The sequence below is a fragment of the Diadema antillarum genome, unplaced genomic scaffold (assembly GCF_040938485.1).
Source record: "Diadema antillarum isolate AM-2024a unplaced genomic scaffold, OU_Dant_1.0 seq00000523_RagTag, whole genome shotgun sequence".
Classification (NCBI taxonomy): domain Eukaryota; kingdom Metazoa; phylum Echinodermata; class Echinoidea; order Diadematoida; family Diadematidae; genus Diadema; species Diadema antillarum.
Window position 1 is genome coordinate 711564 of NW_027271475.1, and position 21297 is coordinate 732860.

Consider the following 21297-nt stretch of genomic DNA (forward strand, 5'->3'; position numbering starts at 1 on the left):
AAAAGTCCCCACTTGTATGATTGGGCAAATCTTTTTTGCTGTCTATTATTCTTTCTAAATAAGTTTTTTGGTTATCACTGAGAACAAATATAGATACCCTATTTCTTTTACCAAAACCATAGCACTGTATATTCTCATATTTCTGCCATATTTCGTCTCAACACTTGCCCTAACCCCCCCCCCATTAATCATAGAGAGTGGCAATATCCCTAGGGAAGATGACATAACCACTTTACTTGGTGATGGAAGGGTCCATCGTCGTTTCGTACCATTATTGGTGATTGTGATGGTTGTGGTTTTGGTACGTTGTGGTTGTGGTGTTGTTGTCTGTATATGTGTGTGTGTGTGTGTGTGTGTGCGTGCGTGTGAGTGTGAGCGTGTGCGTGCGTGTGTGTGTGTGTATAACGATTACGGTTATACAGTTAATACCGGTACACATTCGCAGGCCGCCAAAAACGTGACCTGTTCACACTGTGCACACTCAGGAAAAAGAAAAAGAAAAAAGCAAACCCAAAACAGCAGCACACAGTCAAGGGCGATATGGATCGACAATATCTTTACTGCACCCTGAATCATAACATAAACCGTGATTCAGCATTTTTGCTCGAAGTGGAAATGGCAGGTGTAGTTTACTATGTATAGGCCTATACTATTTGTGCTTGCGTGCACACGGACTGTCTGACAGCTAATTTCACCCCACTACTCGAAAAGTCTAACAAAGGTCATTCATGCGACTGTTGAGTTAAAAAACAAGTTCATGTGGGTTTCACTGGAGGTTATTATACTTTTCAGGTAGGCTACCCTAGCTGGAAAAATTGGGTCTTTGAGGGCGTCTGGCGGCTGAGCCCCAAGACGTAAAACGTTTGGCAACAATCATCCATTCATCCTTTTAGTGTAAAGAACAAGTTCAAATAGGTTTCAGGAGGTTACTTTTCTAGCTAGGCTAGCCTAACTGGTAAAATTGGGTCTTTAAAAGCGTCTGGACCCCACCACCTACAGCGCCTGGCAACGGTCATGCATTTATTCTGTAAATGTAAAGAACAAGTTGAGGTGGGTTTCATTAGGTTACTTTTTCAGCTAGCTAGGCTAGCCTAGCTGTAAAAAGTTGGTAAGGGCGTCTGGTGGCTACCCCCCAACACTTAAAACGTCTGGCAATGGCCATGCATTTATCCTGTAAGTGTAACCAACAAGTTCAAGTAGGTTTCATTAGGTTACTTTTTCAGCTAGGCTAGCCTAGCTGGAAAAAGTAGGGTCTTTGAGGGCATCTGGCGGCTACCCCCCACCACTTAAAACGTCTGGTAATGGTCATTCATTTATCCTGTAAGTGTAATGAACAAGTTCCAGTGGTTTTCATGGAGTTACTTTTTCAGCTAGGCTAGCCTAATTCTGGCATGCCAATATTTTGTGTCTGGCGTCTACGCCCCACCACCCAAAATGTCTGGCAATGGTGTTTTATTGAATCTTGGGTTATGCCTGACAATGTTCCGCAGGTTTCAAGAGGTTACTTTTTCAGCTAGGCTAGCCTAATTTTTTGGGGTCCTTTTTATGACCCTCCTGGCCACACCCACCACCGATGACCAGCCAGACGTGCATTTCCATACTCAGGGGCATATGTACTAATATACAATACATAAAAATTGGTAATATTTTCAGCTAGGCTGACCCTTTGCTGGCTTCAGGACTATTAGAGACTTCATTCAGTTTGACGACTCAAAGTTAGCATTCACAACTTCAAGGGGCCTTTTTGTCGCTGTCATACAACTGGAAGGTACAATTTCATTTTCATTTCAAAGTCTCGTTTAATTATCTAAATTGTATTGGATGTGTTTCTGAATATTTGCAGAATGACAGAATAAAACTCCACAATTCAAAGTGACGTTTATTAAAAAGATTGATTTTGCTCCAGCTGGATGGACGTTCAAGTTTGTGCCAAATTCCAGTTTCTAATTCCAATTACAGGAACATAACTTCGCACTTTGAACATTCAAATTCAATCAACATGCACAACTTCTAAAGGGGTAATACAAGCTATTAGCTAGAGTACAAGTCAAAAATCACATTTCAAGGTACATTAAAGGCATAATTTACCATTTGCAGATGCAACAAAACCCCAGCATTAGTGCTTTAAAATAATTCTAAAATATGAGTGATGGATAGAAACAAACACTGTAAAGATTTCAATCAATGAAAGCGATGCTAAGTATTGATAAATATGATACAAAATGTGAACAATATTAATAGTAAAAATGCTTCCAGACCATTACACCATAAACAGTTATGGTTTGATGAGAAAATGCTGTTACAGTATCTCCTTTAATTATATTTTATCCTTGATTGCAAAAATTTCACATTATGGGATGTTTTGTGATACAACTGACCTACACATATGCATCAAAAGTGATATCTTGAACATTTTTTAAATCACCCGCTCAAAGGTAAACAAATTAAACCTTTATGCTTTCATATTCAAACAGCTGAGTAACTACAAAAGAATAAAAGCAACAATGACAAAGACTGCCTAAGTTGCCCCGTACTTTGTAATTGTTTGCCTTACAGTGAATTTGAATTCCTTAACCCTCTCTGTGACGGTACTGATGTGAATTTAAATATGTTGCACTTGCATTTTTAATTTCAATACCTTTTTACACCCTTGAGTGAGAGTCATGAAATCACATGCTGGTGAAATTGAATTGAATGAACTAATTACCTTTTTGAATTTCGATCTCGGTGATCATTCAAATTCACTCGAACTTGAATGACTGCATTGTTAAATGGAATGCAAATCTGATGAAATTGGATGGGAAAAGCTATATAATAATCAATACTGTATGTCTGATTTGTTATTTGTTATTTCAGTACATTGTGCTAAATGACCATATTCTTCAGTTATTTAGATATATCAGTTTCCAGTTGTCAGGGCAAAGATGCAAAAGAGATGTGTGTGAAAGAAATAAACAAGATTTAGTGGCTCTATACAGTATGTTGTTCTTTATCCTTTCATCCCCAAGCCAGTATGTGTTGTGTACTTCATAATCATTTGTTGACTTCAAACGACATTAAAGCATACATTCTTCAGCTTTTGATTCTGTTTTAAGTCATGAGAAAATGTTATGAATTTTATTATTAAAACATATTCCAATGGTGCATGTCAGGATCAGTCGTTACATTCCCATGTATCAATAATTGTTCATTTGTGATTCTTTACAGGTAATCTGCAAGAAGGCCAAAATGTGAGGACTCAAGACATCATCGTATGGTACTTTGGGATTTCCTGATCCTCAGGATCCTGTTTGCAAATGCCCAGAGGAGTGGAGTCATCTCCACCATCACCATTGGACACTTCAACGATGCCACCTCAGAGGTCGTGAAAGGGAAGCATGTGCTGAAGGTAGATTATATTTTTCAGCATGGGTATTTTCATTGTAGAGTGATTCTGAATGTTTGCAGAATGACAAAATAAAGCTCCACAATTCAGAGTGACATTGAATAGAAAAAAAAACATGCCTTCTTTGCCAATTTATTCAGTTTAAAGGACTAGATTAGATGAACAATTTAGTAATGGTCCTCTCCAATTTGCACATTTGCATATTAAAGGATAGGGCAACCATACCTAGATCAAGATTTTTTTTTTTTTGGGGGGGGGGGGGAGGGGGAGGGGGGAGTTGGCGATATGTTTGATTTACATGTATTTGCACGAGGAAAATCTCTATAATTGTCAAAAGGGAAGGATTATGATTTGATATCATTTGAATGGCATCAGTGCATTCTGCATTCTTGCTACCTGTCAAAAGATATAGTGTTTTGTGTGTGCAATATCTCAATAAGTTCCTTCCTTGATTCTCTGAGAACTGGCCTTCAGCGCCCCTGGACAAGATTCCTATTGAGAAAGAATCGACAAGTTGGTAATTTGCCTGTGTGATAGCAGGCAAGCAGTATTCCTTTTTATGTGGTAATGCAGCATGCCTCCTCAACCAATGTAGAATATCAATCAGACAAGAGATACAGTGTAAATAAAGCATGCACTGTTGAGAAAGGAAGAGTAGACATACACACAGTTTTGATACAGAAAAAGGACACATAGCCATAGAAGAAATTCTAATCTTCAATCAAAGTCATTTTGTTGATCAGCAAAAAAACAGATAAACATGAATTTTGCCCATGGATGCAGACACCCTTGAGTTTACCTTACCAGGTTCCAGTAAAGAATAGGTCAGGTTGCAGAAATTACTTTCTTTTTCTGATATTATATTTCCTTTTAAATCAAACTGATGTATTTTAAGATAACTGTGGGCATTCCATATGGTGGTGGGGGGGGGGGGGGAGAAGTAAGTTTTCAAAGTTCAATGTATCTTATGTGTAACAGTGTTTTCATTACCTCTCAGCTAGTTCAGCTCAGTCACATGATACTATTCTTAGCAAAGTGCTTAGGCTTAGTGTGTACATACTGTAGCATGATTGCCTGTCTTTTCTGTGTTAAACTCTTTTTGGGTTCTTAAGTGCTACTACTGGGCTTTGGGAAAACATATTCTAAGGAAGGATGAAGTTTTCAAATGGTATTTGTATTCATTGAATATTCATATATTGTTTTTGTGTGCATTTAGTATAGAATATATCTGGACCTTCTGTACACACAAGCATAACATATTTTTAAGCGGTGCATTTGGAAAGAAATTTTTCTTTACTGGACCTTTATGTAACAGTATGAAATATGTTGATTTTTTGTACATAAATAGATTAAAAAAACCCACAAAATCATAATTCTCCAGTAAATAGGGTGTTATTGAATTTCAAGGTAAGATGATACAATATTTTTTGAAAGTTTGAAAAAAAAACCTTTCCTATTAATATGGCCTTTTTTACGATCAGTGGTGTAACTTTTGTACTCAGAGGGTCAAAATTTCAAACAAAATATTTTTTCATTATTCTGTTTGATTCCTGTTGGAAAGTATTCAAATTTTTGAAAAAATAACATTTCAGACCTTAAAGCTGAAGAGTTATTGGTGTAATTTAAGGAAAACCCTGGCACCTGAAGTAAATTCAAGCAAAATTTTGTTTTCATGAATTGCACCATAATGACAAAACTCTGTAGTCAAACTTCACCATGCAAAGTTTACATGGTTAACAACAATATATAGTTTGTGAATCAAAACTATTTGGGGGTTGAATATAAAGTGATTTAAAAAAAAATACATGAGATTTATAAATTTTGGGTAAAAATACCAATTGACATGCAATTTTTAAGATTTTAACCCTAATCAGGCTGGGCTTTTTTGGCTATGCTATATCGGGGGGGGGGATTCCGTCCCCCTTCAGATCTCGCCTATGGAATGCGCGATCGCGACGAAAATCGGCACAGGCGACGTCCGCGACGTATTCTATCAAAATGTATGGTTGCTTTCTCCGAAAAATTTTTCTTATATTTTATATTAATTAATTATTGTAATTTATGCATAAAATCAGTTTTGGGCTCTAAATCACAAAGCTAATTGCTTTTTTAAAATGTTTCTTGTATCATTCTTCTGAGACATAGGATAAAAAAAAATCTGTATTGAAATCAATTTCTTATGTATTTTATTATTTTTGTGAATTTCTTATGTATTTCTGTTTTTTGACCTTTTGTTTTTGTTTGTTTTTTGGCCAAAATTTGTCACAGCCATTTTTCGAAGCATTATTATGCTAAAATAAATTAATTTCGGCCATTCTAAGTGAAGATATGAATTTTTATGTGAATTAATTGAAAAAACACAATTTGCATTGGATTTGTACACAAAATCATGTTTTGGAGCAATTTTGGGGTTGACAAATTTTTTTCGAACGGGCGTCGCGTCAAAACAGTACGCGCGGGCGCAACAATTTTGGTCTCAAAATTTGCGCGATACTTGAAAGAAAAAAGTCATGAAACATCGCGGCGCGAGCTTATCGCGTTGCGAAGATATTGCGCGAAACGTCGGGGGGGGGGGCGGATTCCGCCCCCCCCCCCAGCCTGATTAGGGTTAACTATTTATTTGAGGGCAAGCCAGGTCAAACTCTACAAATTGTATACTATAACAAGTCTTTAAGAAGGGCTACCTTCCTATGTAGGTTAAATGAAATTCCAATCATTTCTTTAAATCTTGGATTTTTCACACATGGATGTTTCGGAGGTGACATTAATATTAACACTCAGTTTTTTTGAGAATAAGTGACAATAACACAAAACTTCTTCTTTTTATCAATGTTTTTAATAAATATAACTCGAGAACAAGAAATTAACTCCTGTTTCAAGCAGATAAACCACACAGAACAAGTGTTTTTTTTACACTTCATTAATTAGCATGGGTACCGGTAGTTTGCCTTCCATTTGGACGAAGGTTTTAAGCTAAATATTGTAATCTGAAGAAACATGGCATTCCATTTTCTACCTTAAATTGAGATGAGGGTGTGAGATCATTTTAGTAATGTTTCTTTGCTCTCAGAACGTTTTATTCCACAACACCAGGGAAGAATCACTTCGTTTCGGAGGTGACATTCAATGTCAACATTGTGTTGAAATATTCATTTACAGTAAGAATATGACGGACATAAGCTAGATATTGTAACCTGAAGAAACATGGCATTCCATTTTCTACCTTAAATTGAAATGAGGGTGTAAGATCATTTTAGTAATGTTTCTTTGCTCTCAGAACATTTTATTCCACAACACCAGGGAAGAATAACTTTGTTTCAGAGGTGACATTCAATGTTAACATTGTGTTCAAGTATTCATATAGTGTATGTCCCCCCCCCCCAAAAAAAAAAAAAAAAAATTACAATTAGACTTTGGCATTGATAGCACCCAACATGATTAAATCAGCTAAAATCTACTTGTGGGGCCTTAAATTATAACATCTTAGCTCTATTTTGCAGAAAGCCCCAGTCAATTTGGTTAAGTGGTCTCAAAGAAATGTGGATTGTTATAAAGGATGTCAGGAGTCTGATTCTTCCAAGTTTAGCACTTGGATGCTCTTGGAACTGCATATTAATGTGTAAACACAATATACAGAACTTGGAGGGAAGTGGATTGCCTGACATGCTCTACAAAAATTCTCATTTCTCTTAGACCTCTGAAGCAAATTGAATGGGGTTTTCTGTAAGGTGGTGGGGCAATGAGTTATATTTTCAATCCCTCAAATTGTATTTTAGATTGATTCACTATCTTTAAAGTTATCGTTGCGGAGGGTACCATTGTAATTTTTTGGTGGGGACATAGGTTATGAATGCCAACAGCAAAAATTCTTATTTGACTTGTATTAATGTTTTTGTTTGCACATAGTATTAAAAATATATTAATTCAAGGATGTTCATGAATTCTTCATCATTCTTGATAGCCACCATACAAATGTTATAATACTGGTGAAAGATGTTTGGTTCATCTGGGATAAATTTTCTATAATACCAGATGCATTTAAACTATTGACATTACTAAAATGTATTTTATATATCTTTCTGAATTGCTTGAAAATTACCAGCAAATCATATGTATTAGTCACTTTTGAGAGTAAAAAGTATAAGATAAGAAAAAATCATTTTATTGTTTTGGAGGTGACACAACACAGAGACAACCCAACTTCTTAGGCACCGTGTTAACTAATATATTGTGAACATTTATGTCTTTCCTCATGGCTTTAATTTTCAAATATAAGCTCTTTCTTTCAGTTCTTACTTGTTATTTTGTTTAGTTATTCTCTTTCATGATAGTGGATACCAGCTTATATTTTGTTTTAGATTGTAATTCATACTAATCTTTAGCAAGTTTTTACAGTTTGGTTCAGACAACAGTTTGTGTTTCCCAGCTGATGAGAGCAGCATAATGCTTGTGTGTGAACTTATGGGGATTTTTTTTCTTTTGTTAAGTAATTTTACCCATCAACTTCTCAGAAGGTCCCGGACACAAACTGGTCTCAAATAACCCTATAAGGGACCGAAAAAGGACAAGTTCACCTCAATAGACACGAGGGTTGAGTAAATACAGCAATATTAGTAAAACACATCAGTGTGAGTTTGAGGAAAATAAGGCAATCTGTTCCAGAGTTATGAATTTTTGAAGTTTCTGCTCAGTCAAAGCTGAATGAGAAGACTTCTATAGCTTGTGATGTCACACGTGTACAAGGATATAGAGAAAGTATTAAGAAAATTAAACATATTTTCACTTTTCTTGCATAACAAAAGAACACTTGACTTTTCTCTTTTGGAAGGCAGGGTGAATAATATTGCCCTAACATACATCAGCAGCAAGTTGAAGAAATGTGCACTTTTTTCAAAAAGTAAAGTTTTGTGAAATTCACTTATATTTTCTTTATATCATTGTATGCATGTGACATCATACACTGTCGTAGTCGTCTCATCCAGCAGTGATTGCATAGATACTTAAAAAAACATAACTTTTGAATGGATTGTCCAATTTCCCAAACTTTCAATGATGTGTTCTACTAATGTTGTTGCATTCACTCAATCCACATGTATATGAAGGTGGACTTGTCCTTTAAGAAACCATTTTCTTTTCCTTGAAATTCCAGTACTTAAAGCCAAATTCTAAGATAAAACATAATAACAAAACAAGGTAAACACGTCATCAAAATTATATTGAGATAGAACTACAAATCTTTTTTTTTTTTGATCTTTCCCTTTCCAGTCCTGGGGACTTGTTCCTCTGTTCACTTTAGTTGTCACATAACTTCAATAATCTTAAAAAATACAATGTCATAAACAGTTGGTTCAACTTGGAAAATGTAATAATTATTGTCATATTTATAAAAAAAAATCACATAATTTTGTTTATGATTACCACGTTGTACATGGAAAAACAACAACTAAGAATTCAAGAACAAGTTGTTCACCAGCTATAGGCATGTGGCCTTTTTGTGGAGTTTGATTATTTTATGATTTTTTTTTTAAGATTGTGGACTAGGGCATGCATGAACTGCCACATGTATCACTTTGGTATCAAGGGAATTCTGGTGAGCTAGGTATATCTACAAAAGTCACTTCTATTGTGATGATTTTGTAGATATTAAATGTATTTGAAAATGTTAATAGATAGTGAAAAGGAACTGAAGTCTTGCCTTTCACTATCACATAACAATATGGCGTTAACAAACAATGTCACCTCCGAAACACAAGAAAAAGCAACCTACATGGAAAGCTGTGATTGGTAAATCTTCACAACTAAATTGCTTAAATTGGAAATAAGCTTCTAAGATGAAAGCATATGTTTACTTAACTAAAGCAGGAGAATTGATCTTGATTACAATATTATATATACAACAGATGGGTGTATTTTGTGCATTCTCTTTGTTAAAAAAGTGAAAAAATGTAAATTTGCCCTAAAACGTACAGTATAGTAATAAAAATAAGAGTGAGAGTGTGTTAGTTGATTTCTCCACTTTGAGACTTATGTTACTAAAATAAATGAAACCATTGGTGTACATGATATGGTTTCTCTTCAATAGAAATGAGCAAAAACTCTTGTTAACAGTGTTTTGTCACCTCCGAAACAGTAATTCTTAGTTTTTATTAGATTTTTTATTAATCTCTAGAAAATTCTCACTTCCTGTTGCCATATTACTATTTTCATCCAAAAGAGATTCCTGTCAATTGGACAGAATCAAACAAAATTGCTTTGTCTTCGAGAAATTATCAAATATAATACAGTACGCTTGTTGTTTCGGAGGTGACGATTGTTTCGGAGGTGACAAGTGTTAACGGAAAATTGTAAATTGCTCCGAAATGAAAACAACAGGCTATATTTCTACTACCTTCCTTCAGAGATAATGTGAGGGGATATGTTACATTTTTGTAAATGTAATGTATAACTGATGTCAAGAATAAAAAAATCAAATACATAAATCTGTTGTCTCGGAGGTGACAGGAAAGTTAACGTAAAAGTTGCATAAATTTATAAACACTCACCAAAAAATAATAAGCTATTTGAATCAAATAATCTTTGGATCGAAGTTAAGTCAGATTGATTACTATTCTGTTTTGATGGAAATTAGCAAAGTTGAATTTTATAATTGTGAGCAAGAGCTAACTCAAAAGAGGGGTTAATTGTTAACGGAAAATGTCACCTCCGAAATATAAAGTTTGGACAATTTCAGTCTTTAAAGAAGACAAAGCAAAATCTGGTAAACATAATAGTTCTTAATGTTGGATACCTGTCTATCACCACAACAACAAAAATAATGAAAAGGAATAAACAATTTAATATGCTAGGTCCGACAAAAAAACCATGTCAGAGTGCATACACCAAAAGTGTTGGATTTCAAGCATGTAAGTGCATGCCACATCTGAAAGAAAAAGAGAGGAAAGTTCATTAAGGTACCCAAGGTAGACACTGTGGGTGTTAAGTTTATAAGAAAAAATAATGCATACCTGTCAGTGTATAAGAAAGTTATACACCAATTAGTGCCAAAACCGTGTTTTACACCACTGATTGTAAAAATGGCCATATGCAAAATGAATAACATGAATCACAGGTAATTCAGGAAGATACTATTAAACATGTAGGATTTTCTCCCTATCGAAGCAACTGATTCTGTTTTTTATCTCCCAGATTAGGGAGCACAAGACAAGGCGAAAATTTGGTGATGTCAATCTTGTGATTCATTCAGCGCTCTGGAGATGGATGACCATCTACAGGGAAAAAGGAAGACCCCTAACCCCTGGATACTCGTTTGAGAGTGAGGGAAAAGACAGCCCTTTCTTCCTTAGCAACACAGGAACGAAAATGACCAAGTTAGGACAGACCCTCGGAAGAAGAGGAAAAATGTTGGGCTTAGCATCAGAGAAGATGCTGCCAACTAACATTAGGAAGACAGTTGTGACCATGGTAAGTCATGCTCAACTATACGTTGGTTTATAACACTTTAAGTTATATGTTATTCATATCATAGCAGAGCATCAGTGTAACCTGGATTTTGTTGTTGTTGGGTTTTTTTTAATAAAGGGGATGGTCCCACAGGAAACACTGAGGGTCTAATGGTTACGGACTATGTACATCCTACACCTTTTGGCCTTTATCATGTCATCTATTTTCTTTGTACTTGCTAAAGTCAGGGGTAAAACAGTAGTAGAAAACATGCAAGCAACTGAAACGAGAAAGCCTTTAGAAAAGCGAGATGCAGTCGCATCCATATCACAACACGCACTATGATTACAATCTGTGGATGGACTGACTTGATAACAGTATTAATTTGACTCAACAACAGAAATACACAGCTTTCCAGTCTAAAATGGAAGTCTTGCCACCAAACATTCTCACTTGCTTGTATACATCAAGATCTCAAGTGACAGCAGAGGAATCGATCCATCTTCAGAAGTAAGGATGGGATGGGGCAAAATTTTGAGGATATCTTAACTTTGAAAGAGTAATACCCCTTCCAGTAACTCCCTGGCTAGCGCCAGGCCCGAGCTAAGTCGTAAAATTTTGAGTTTATGAATGGGTCAGGCCAAAGTGGCCTGTGCCAGGAGCGGACTATTTTGGCACTGCTTTTATCAGCACCAGGCTAGCGCCAGGCCCGCGCCAGGCGCCGACCAAAGCATTTATGAACGATGGCAGCGCCTGGCCCTGGCCAAAATTCCTTGCACTGTCAAAGGTCACGATTCCCTGGCCGTACATCTGTATACGGAGCACTTCCGCTCTGTATAATAGCGTGTTCAGTTACCATGACAGTTATCCTGTACATGGCCGAGTTTCGTGAATAGTCATCGTAAAAGTAGCGCGGCTCTGCTAGTTACTGAACGCAATTTTTACTGCTTGGAACGGGCCAAATTAGCTTGGGCCAGGAGCTGGCCAGAAATACATGAGTTACTGAAAGGGGTACAAGTGCCATACAACGTACCAAGAAGAGTACTGTATACGCTATATATTTCGCAGGGGTTTTATTTTCGCGAATTTTGCGAGTCGGGAGCTATTCGCGAAATTAACAACACGCGAAAATATTACCTTCCAAAATGAATCCCTTGCCTTGATGATACGAACATTTCAGTACTAGAATACCATGTCACGGCTTACCGAACAGACCATACTGGCTAAGCTTGTTTACGCACGTCCATGTCTACTTACGAATACTGTAGAGAGCCAATTCATTATCGCAAGGAGACCACTCATCAGAAATCTAGCGCGATGGACTTAACCACTTCAAAAATGTTGAATTCTAACTTACTAGTTCGCAGAGTTTGGCAAGTCTTTTTCATGCAGTGTATAACTAGTATCATTCTTATATGCTAGTAAGTTGAAAATTCACACTTTCTTTGCCACTTCATATTTTCTCTGGTCCCCCAATCGCGAATTTAACCACTCGCGAAAATGTGTGACAGCGGCAATTCGCGAAAATTTATGTACGCGAAAATTATAGCGTATACAGTAGTTGGACCAACATTAACCTCCTCCCATGGTAGGGAGATCTTGAAAATAGTCACATGAAGCATATTATTTATGATTTTTTTTTTTGGGGGGGGGGGGAGATTATTGGCAAGTCAAATACCATTTTCAGGATTAAGATGGCGCAAAACTTAGAGGATATTTTCATGAGGGAGTGAAGAGACAGAATGAAGGAGGGTGTGGGAGGAGCCTACCCCCTGCCAAACAATATATTAGGGACTTTTTGAAAAAAAACATAAAAACATGCCAAACGTGTGTCCTTAGGCACAGTTGATATACTTTAAATGTTCCGTGTTTGGGAGGGCCAAAACTTTGTGGATACCCGGCTACATGTAAGGAGAGAGGGAACAAGACAACAGAATGGGGAAAAGTTTTGAAGAGGTAATCTCCGCTGACACAGTTTCGGACTTTTGAAAATAAGGTGTCATTGACTCTTTATATAGCATGTGGTAAATACATGCTTTCAAGAGAAAATCAAATCCGGTCAAAAAGTTAGTCTCATAATGAGTAAAATCTTCTGAATTCAGTGGTAAAAATTTGAATGAAATCAGATGAAAAATAAGGAAGTTATGACATTATAAATTTTTGCTAATTTCTGCCGGACAGTTCTTGTACAGTGGATATGGATATATGCAAATGAGTGATCTAACCATTTTATAACGTCACAATTGAGAGGAGGAGATTGTTTTGGTTTTGGCATGTGCTATGTAGCTCCATGGTGTGTGTGTGTGTTGACAAACTTCTACAATGCTTTCCTTCTTATTCCTGTATTTTCGTTATTTATGGGTCAATTTTTTTCGTTCGAAATGTAAAATGGATGACCATAGAATTTCTCAATAGAATATAAGATTGAAAACTTTAGAAAGGATAGAGAAAATTGAGTTCACTTTGAATGGTCTGCCACAGGCAGGCAGATATCCTTATCATGCTCTTACGTAATACCTTAGCTGCTGGAGTCATTAAACCCTGGCTTGGCCTCCAGGTTTGTCACGCCTGAGCAGAAAGTTAATTTGCAATGGACAAATACTGCGACTCCCAACTTCTTTAGGGAGGTATAGCACCCCATCAGCTTCGTGGAAGTGGGGTCTCGCCTCAAACGAGGGATTGACGGCATGAATGTTGGCAAATCTCAAATTCGCTACGTTTGCAAACGTTCGTCGCTCAGTGAGATACCAGCTTTCATGTCTCAGAATAATGTGGCACACAGGGGTTTCCACCATGGAAAATGAACAGTTAAATAGTCAATCATTTACATTTTACATTAAGTTTTCGTTCATAAGATTTATCACGTAGACAGAGGTATAGATTTTAAAAGATGAAATCTTAAATCCTTTGACTTCTTACCTGGGTGATCCAGTAACCCTGCTGATGTATAATATGTAGTGGCAGATTTGTATCACATTACCTGCATGTTTAAATGTTCCTCCATCATATTCTCTATATTGCTAACTAGTATTAGTCTTTTCACATCTGTTTATTTGCTGAATCTGTCAGGCACATGAAGACCTGTCACCACGTAAGAGGGAGCGACTGGCTAATTTCATGTGCCATGGAGTACCCGTCCAACAGAGTTATTATAAGGCACGACAAAAGGTGACATGCAACATACAGGCATCATTAGATGTGGCCAATCTAATGACTTTGGAGGATAATCCAGAGACCGATCAAAGTGTCAGTGCGATACCAGCAGACAATCCAGACAATCCAGCAGACACTGATTCACTCCCTATCATCCCACCTACTGAGGGAACAAGTGTACAGTGTGATGCAAGTGCAGCCAGTGATATGGATCATCTAAAAGCGAAGCCGAAGTTCAGAGTACATCTACAAAGAAGGTGACCATATGTACAGCTGTACATACCTTGTTTATATCACTGCCTACATAACTCTTGTTGTGTTGAAATCTGGATGGGTAACCTTTGACCCAACAAACCAAGATCAGTTTGACAGAGTACATCATTTCCCAGTTGCCTAATAAAATACACCGGTCTTTTTCCACCAGTGTCCTCTGTATAGAGATTATGTCATTTATCTAACGATGCAAAGTTATGAACTGTAGAATGACGCTGTAACTGGGAAGAGATGGTCAACTACATGGGCATTATGAATGCCACATTTTCTCACTGCAGTTAAAGATTATCTTTCTTATCATTTTGTCCTCAAATCAGCCTTCAAATTTCAACTCTCATTGATATCACTGTTTATCATTATATAACAATCTCCCCTGGCAATCATTGGCATAAGTCTGCCTGGGGGCGGGGGATGGAAATAGTCATCACATACTGACACGAACTTTACATGCCCAAAAATACACACACATGTACAATGTGTACATACCCAATGAACTGAAATGAAATGATTGAAATTGTAATGTCGATATTCATTTCTGTATACATTTGAACCTCTCTTATCCGGCCTCCCTTTATCCGAATCTCTCTATTATACGGACGCAATCTCGCCGTGATTTTTTTTTTTTTTTTATAATTACGGGAGGAAAGGGGGATTCCCAACTCAATCTAACAATGGCGAACTACAGTCGACTTTGCCGAGTATAGTTTATTTTCAAGATCTACTTGATACATTTCTTAATAATTATTTACGTAAATCATCCCAAGAATTTATAAAAGAAAACTAGACTTAGAATTTGTCAACACTGACAAATTAGGTGATCCGATCTATTCGAAAATCAATGATTTGCCTCCTGATCCCAATAGGCATGACCATACCGGTTTCATGTGTGTTGAGGAGACATTGGCCGTGTGATGGTTGGATTCTCATTTAGAAAAGGGAGTCAGCCTTGCCATCTTTGGTAACGAATTCCGTATACACTAATGAAGATAGAGAATGAAGTATATTTGACCTTTGACCCCACTTTGCACACTCAAGATGGCATCTGAGCAAAAAGTTGTTATTTTGTAAAATCATTCTTGTAACATGGCCTTTGCGTGTGCAAAATATGGGAGAGATAGGACATGTATTCACTAAGATACAGGATGAAACATTTATGACCTTTGACCCTAATTCACATACTCAAGATGGTGTCCGATCAAGAAGTTGTTATTTTAGTAAATAATGTACGTGACATGAACTAAACATGTGCAAAATTTGGGGGTGATAGGTTCTGTTTTTCTTCAGTTATTGCAAGGAAATATGCAGAAAGAAATATCTCAATACAAAGAAGATAAGCTTTGAATTCAACCAAGTTTTTAACGTGATTCTGACATTGTATGAAAAAACGAAGGGTACATTACGATAGCCCAAAGTCTCAGCTACTACATATTAAAATCTGGGAGAAATTCACTAGAGCATAAATGAGCCAGTGCTCGAAAAAGATAGTCATGTCAATTGTTATTTGCAGATAAAACTGCACTCCCATAGAGATAACACGTCATAACGAAGATACAGAAAGAAGTACTATATGACCTTTGACCCCACTTTGCACAGACAAGATGGCATCTGAGCAAAAAGTAGTTATTTTGTGAAATGATTCTTGTAACATGGTCTTTGCGTGTGCAAAATATGGGAGAGATAGAAGTTGTATTCACCAAGATACAGGATGAAACATTTATGACCTTTGACCCTAATTTACATACCCAAGATGGTGTCCGATCAAGTACTTGTTATTTTATGAAATAATGTACGTGACATGAACTAAACATGTGCAAAATATGGGGGTGATAGCTGCTGTTTTTCTTGAGTTATTACAAAGAAAGTTGCAGAAAGAAAGAAATATCTCAATACATCGAAGATAAGCTTTAATTTCAACCAAGTTTTTCGATGTGATGCCAACGTTGTATGAAAAAACGGAGGGCACACTTACGATAGCCCAAAGTCTCAGCTACAACATATTGAAATCTGGGAGAAATTAACTGAAGCGTAAGTGAGCTAATGCTCAATAAAGATAGTCATGTCAATTTTCATTTCCAAAAAAACTCCACTCCCATAGAGATAACACGTAAACTGGTCAAATTTGACGAGGTTACTTTCAATCCATTTTTACGAGGTGATGCCGTCATCCAATCAAACATGTGTAATCTTATTTATGAAAGACCATTTAATAAGCTACAACATATTGAAATTTCGGTGAAAATTGGCTAAGGATAAGTGAGATACGCTCGAGTGAACTTGAAATTTGATGACGTCATTTTGAAAATTTACTTTTTTTATTTTATTAAGAAATTTGATATCTTTTAATCATTTTTTCAATATCACCAACCCATGAAATGACATGTACAACTCATCAGCTTTCAGAATATGTAAAGAAAATGGGGGGTCACCGTCCATCCTGACGAGTAAAATCGGATTTAAAATTGGCGGTTTTTTGGCATTGTTGCACTGTATATCGCCATTGACGCGCGCGCGGAATTTCAACTTTGACGGGCCCGTATGACGTCATATTGAGTCGGATTGACTTGAGACTTGGTAGAAATATTCCTTGACATTTCAGACATCCGATTCAAGCAAAAAAACGGGAAATATCTATTGCATATGAGCTGTGCATGCGTATATGTGCGCGCGCGTACGCGTCCGTCCAATTTTTTAAATTTTTCAAAAAATGCTCCAATTGGTCTGAAACGTATGCAAAAAAATTTGAGCTCGATTGGAGCATACAAATATTTAAACACGCGCGTACGCGCGCGTCTTAAGCGTAAATATGAATTTTGAGAATATGAGTAGAATGCACTTGACTTGAAATATATGTGACGCAAATTTCATTGAGAAATTCTATTCCATTAATGAGATATGAATGAGAATGTGTTTTCATGTAATGACGTCATAGTGACGTCAAGGTCGACTGATCACTTTGATTTTAGTTCGATTGTCGTCCTTGGGACACGATACATATATGGTATAAGTTTGACATTCACAGGCAATGCACTTTCAGAGCTAATCCCTACACAACTTTTGCGGAGAAATAAAGAAGAAGAAAAAGAAGAAGAAGAAGAACAAAGAATCAGTACAGATACAGAAGGTGATCCGAGAGGAGTCTCGGATCACCTAATGATTTCATTCTTGCAAACACGAACCTCTATTTTGGGGTCTGTTATGAGTGTAACAATGAAAAGGTTGCAGTATACACATTACTACATGTAGTACTACAGTGGGCTACATCAGTACATGTGTATGTATATGTACATGTATAAAGCATTGAGTCTCCCGTATCCGGCCAAATCCCTTATCCGGATGAGCCCCGGTCCCGACTTGTCCGGATACGAGAGGTTCAACTGTAATTCGTAAAGGCCTACATGTAATAGCTACAATGTAGTTCCTTCTATAAGTTTTCTGAATTTTCCTGAATTAGGACCTAAGTAAATTACAATAATTATCCTCACGGGTATAGATGTGCTTTTTATGATGGGGGGGGGGGGGCAAAACTTGGGAGATAATGTGCGAAGGAGCGGAGCGACTGGGTTAAGGGGGAGGGGGGCATGTAGTGTAGGAGAGGGAACCTCCAACAGGAAGGAGATTTTGCTTTTTCAGAGCTGCAAATAACAGATTTAGTGCACACTTTAGGTGAAATATTGATTCTGTTTATATTACAAAAAGTATCCTTAAAGAAACATTCATAAATGTGCAGGTAGAAGGTGAGGGAGGAGAGATAGTCCCCCCCCCCCCTCCACACACACATACACACACACACACACACAAGGAAGATTTTGCATTTTCAGATTTGAAATTTAAAGAAAAGGTGCCTTTTTTATTAAATGTTTTGTTTATGGGGAAAAATATGAATTAGCTAATATTTGGGAAGATGGGGGAGGGGAGGTGCAGCCCCTTTCTACACAAGGGAGACATTGGCATTCTCAGACTTGGCAGTTCAGAGTTTAGGGCACCATTTCATGAAAGTTGTCGATCACTGACAATTACCATAGTATAACAGTCAGTGACAAGAGCGTCTCAACCAATCAAAACCACAGATTTTACTACATTATTGATAAAACACCCCCAGGTACACCATTTATTGAAATATCATTTTTTCCCCCCATGAAATATGTAAAGAAAGTTGCGATCATGCATCACATAACCAACAAAAAGTAGCACCGTTTGATTTTATGTGACGACTTTAAAAGGTAATATTGGTCAACCAAGTCAATCATGGGTTTTTCATATCTGAAAAAGCTGTCCTTTTCTGCATTAATGATTCAGTTTGGGATCATAATAGGAATGGGAATGTATATTTTCAGTCATTTTTCTACAACCCCTTTTATTTAGAGAAGTGTGATCAGGTATTTCTTAGCAGTCCCTTTTCAATTCTTGAAAATCCCTTGCACACTCTTCACTTTCAACTCTAATAACTTTAGAAATTATAATGCTACTGCTTTGAAAGTTGGCATTAATCATCTACAGAATGTGTTAATAGAGCATGCTCAGTATCAAGTTACTGATAATCCATTAATTGTTGTCTCTACAGTGGTTTACATGGTTGTTGTTGTTGTTTTTTGTCCCATTCATCGCACAGCTAGAACATCTAGGTAAAGATTAAGCGCTTGAATAGACCCTGTACTTCAGAGCCTCTTTTCTCAGTTTACACTTTCCCAAGTGTGTGCTTTCTTTCCAATATTTCAATGAGGTTAGGAGGTCCCAGTCAATATGAATTAAATTATACATCAAATCAAAGCTTACAGCCTGCTCTTTCAAAATCTGCCCTTAACCAAAAACGTTGTCTGGCGACTTTTTGTTGGTTTTGTGATGCAGGGTCACATATTCAGAAAACTAAACTGGGGGGGGGGGGGAATATGCCATATAGGGATATTTTGCATTTGGAGACCCAAAATTCAGAGATGTGGTGCATACTTCTAGTGAAATATTTTATCTTATTTCTGTCCAGAGAGTAAGAAAAATCACAAAAGTGAAAAAAAAAATGACTTGCAGGGAAATGTTGGGGGGGGGGGAGGGGGTTGGGAGGGGGATTCCTGAAGGAAAATTTGCATTTTCAGACTTGAAATTCATAGAAATTGTGCACTTTTGTCATGAAATATTACAGTATTGTTCATTTGAAATGGGGGGGGGGTGTGGTTAATTGAAGCATTTTTTCCTGTTGGTAGTTTGCAGATGATACAAAGTCATACCATGAAGCAGGTATTGTTACAAGGTGTTCCTCATTTTCAATATCTAAACCATACTTCATGCTAATATTTCTATTTGCGAGCTCGCGAAGCAACGAACTTCTTGAAAAAATTAGAAATGATAAAAGACAGAACACTGGTAACTTTTGCATTCATTTGTGGGCATGTGAACATCAAAAATTTATGCTGACATTATGACAATTATTTTGCATTACTTCTCATTCTGTTCTCTCGTTTTAATTTCAAGGGGGGGGGGGGTGTACAGTCATCGATCCTTCCTTCCTCCAAGAATAGGGGATGGGTTGGGATGCATCCCTTTATCCCCTCAGAATTTATGCCAATGCCTGCAATACTCCGGTGAGCATGAGAAAGGCCCTTTTACTAGTTAATGTGATTGGCAAAAATCAATGCAAAAAAAGTAAGATGTCAAACTAGTGGATCATCATTATCATGTTGTAACATGTTGCAATTGTTTGTGATTTTTATGTATGATGTGTGCATGTGAATGTCGGGGGAAAGTTAGCCTGCAACAATATACTGAGTACTTGTGATTGTCTTGTCTTTTTTATGTCCTCATATACCTTGTATTTGATATTTTGTTAAAACCTCGTTGATTTTCACAGTGGGGGTGACTGAAATTAGTTTTTCTTTTTATTGGTGGAATTCATATGCATCTGCCATGATGCTTTTCTTTCTGTGTAAAATATGAAAATCAAACAATGGTCACATTTCATAAGTTCAAATTATGTTAGTGCTAACAAATGTCATGTCTTTATGTTTCAGAAGATAAAGTCCAGATATCTTCTAGACTTTGAACTGGAAAATCTCATGATTAAACTAATCCAGCAATCTGTTATTGCGAATCTTGGTGGGAAAAGGAAGCAGACTTTCAGGTCGTTGGTAAGCAGACATATTTGACTTTATGTTCTGTACGATACTTGAAGGCAAACAGTGAAGGACCATCAGAATATGACAAAAAGTGTGATTCATATATTTCCAAAATTTTCATATGCCTGTGCTTAACATTCTAAAACATGGTTGAAATTATACACAAGTCAGATGCACCCAGCTTGTTTCAGCCGTCTACAATAACACTTCTCATTGTGATGTATGATGTTGTTTTGTGGTTGCAAGTCAAATATTCCTATTGCTTACTGCATAAAGCTATGCCATACAATCCATATAAGATCATAACTACTTTGTAAGTAAAGTATTTTCCTTATTGTCGTTCCCCTCCCACTGTGGTGTCATATTCTGTCTGACAGTGTCAAAGATTATTTACATTAAAATCATTAGATTATTATGTATGTCTTATGAATAGCATTATACCTCAAAGTAACATGGAAATGAAACTATTACACTATCCTTTTTAATAAGATGAAGGCAAATTCATTGATCTGTTTGCTATTAAAAGCAATATACATGAACTTGTTAAAGCAATATAGATTGTCAACTGGAGGTTTTTGCTGCAGTATCAAAATCACTGTATGGTGAAACCTGTCAGATTTGTGTGTGTGTGTGTGTGTGTCCTAAATCTGTTGGCAGTCAGTCTCTATTATCTCTAAAGGGGGTATCTCACTGAGCGGCGAACGTTTGCGAACGTAGCGAATTTGGGAATTCGCCAGGGTTCGTAAACGGTTGCAAAAGGTTCGTTAACATTCGCAAGAAAGTTCGCAAACGGTTTTTATTGTCGCAAACAGTTTTTCTTGTCGCAAAGAAATTTTGAACATGTTCAAAATTTCTTTGCGAACCTTTGCGAATTTGTATTTTCGCTAACAGTTGCAAACATTCGCAAACATTCGCAAAACATTCGTAAGAATTCGCAAACGG

The 21297-nt window shown here is 36.8% G+C and overlaps 1 protein-coding gene across 1 annotated transcript in view; it reads left to right on the forward strand.

The window, feature by feature from the left end:
• The window catches only part of LOC139734325 (uncharacterized), a 108159-nt gene extending 87529 nt beyond the window's left edge, over nucleotides 1–20630 (forward strand). Inside the window, exons 11-14 of the mRNA XM_071645120.1 lie at nucleotides 3208–3388; nucleotides 10571–10846; nucleotides 13895–14235; nucleotides 20251–20630. The gene's annotated coding sequence lies outside the window, so the exon portion shown is untranslated. The remainder of the gene's footprint in view (nucleotides 1–3207; nucleotides 3389–10570; nucleotides 10847–13894; nucleotides 14236–20250) is intronic.
• Nucleotides 20631–21297: the final 667 nt, after the last annotated feature.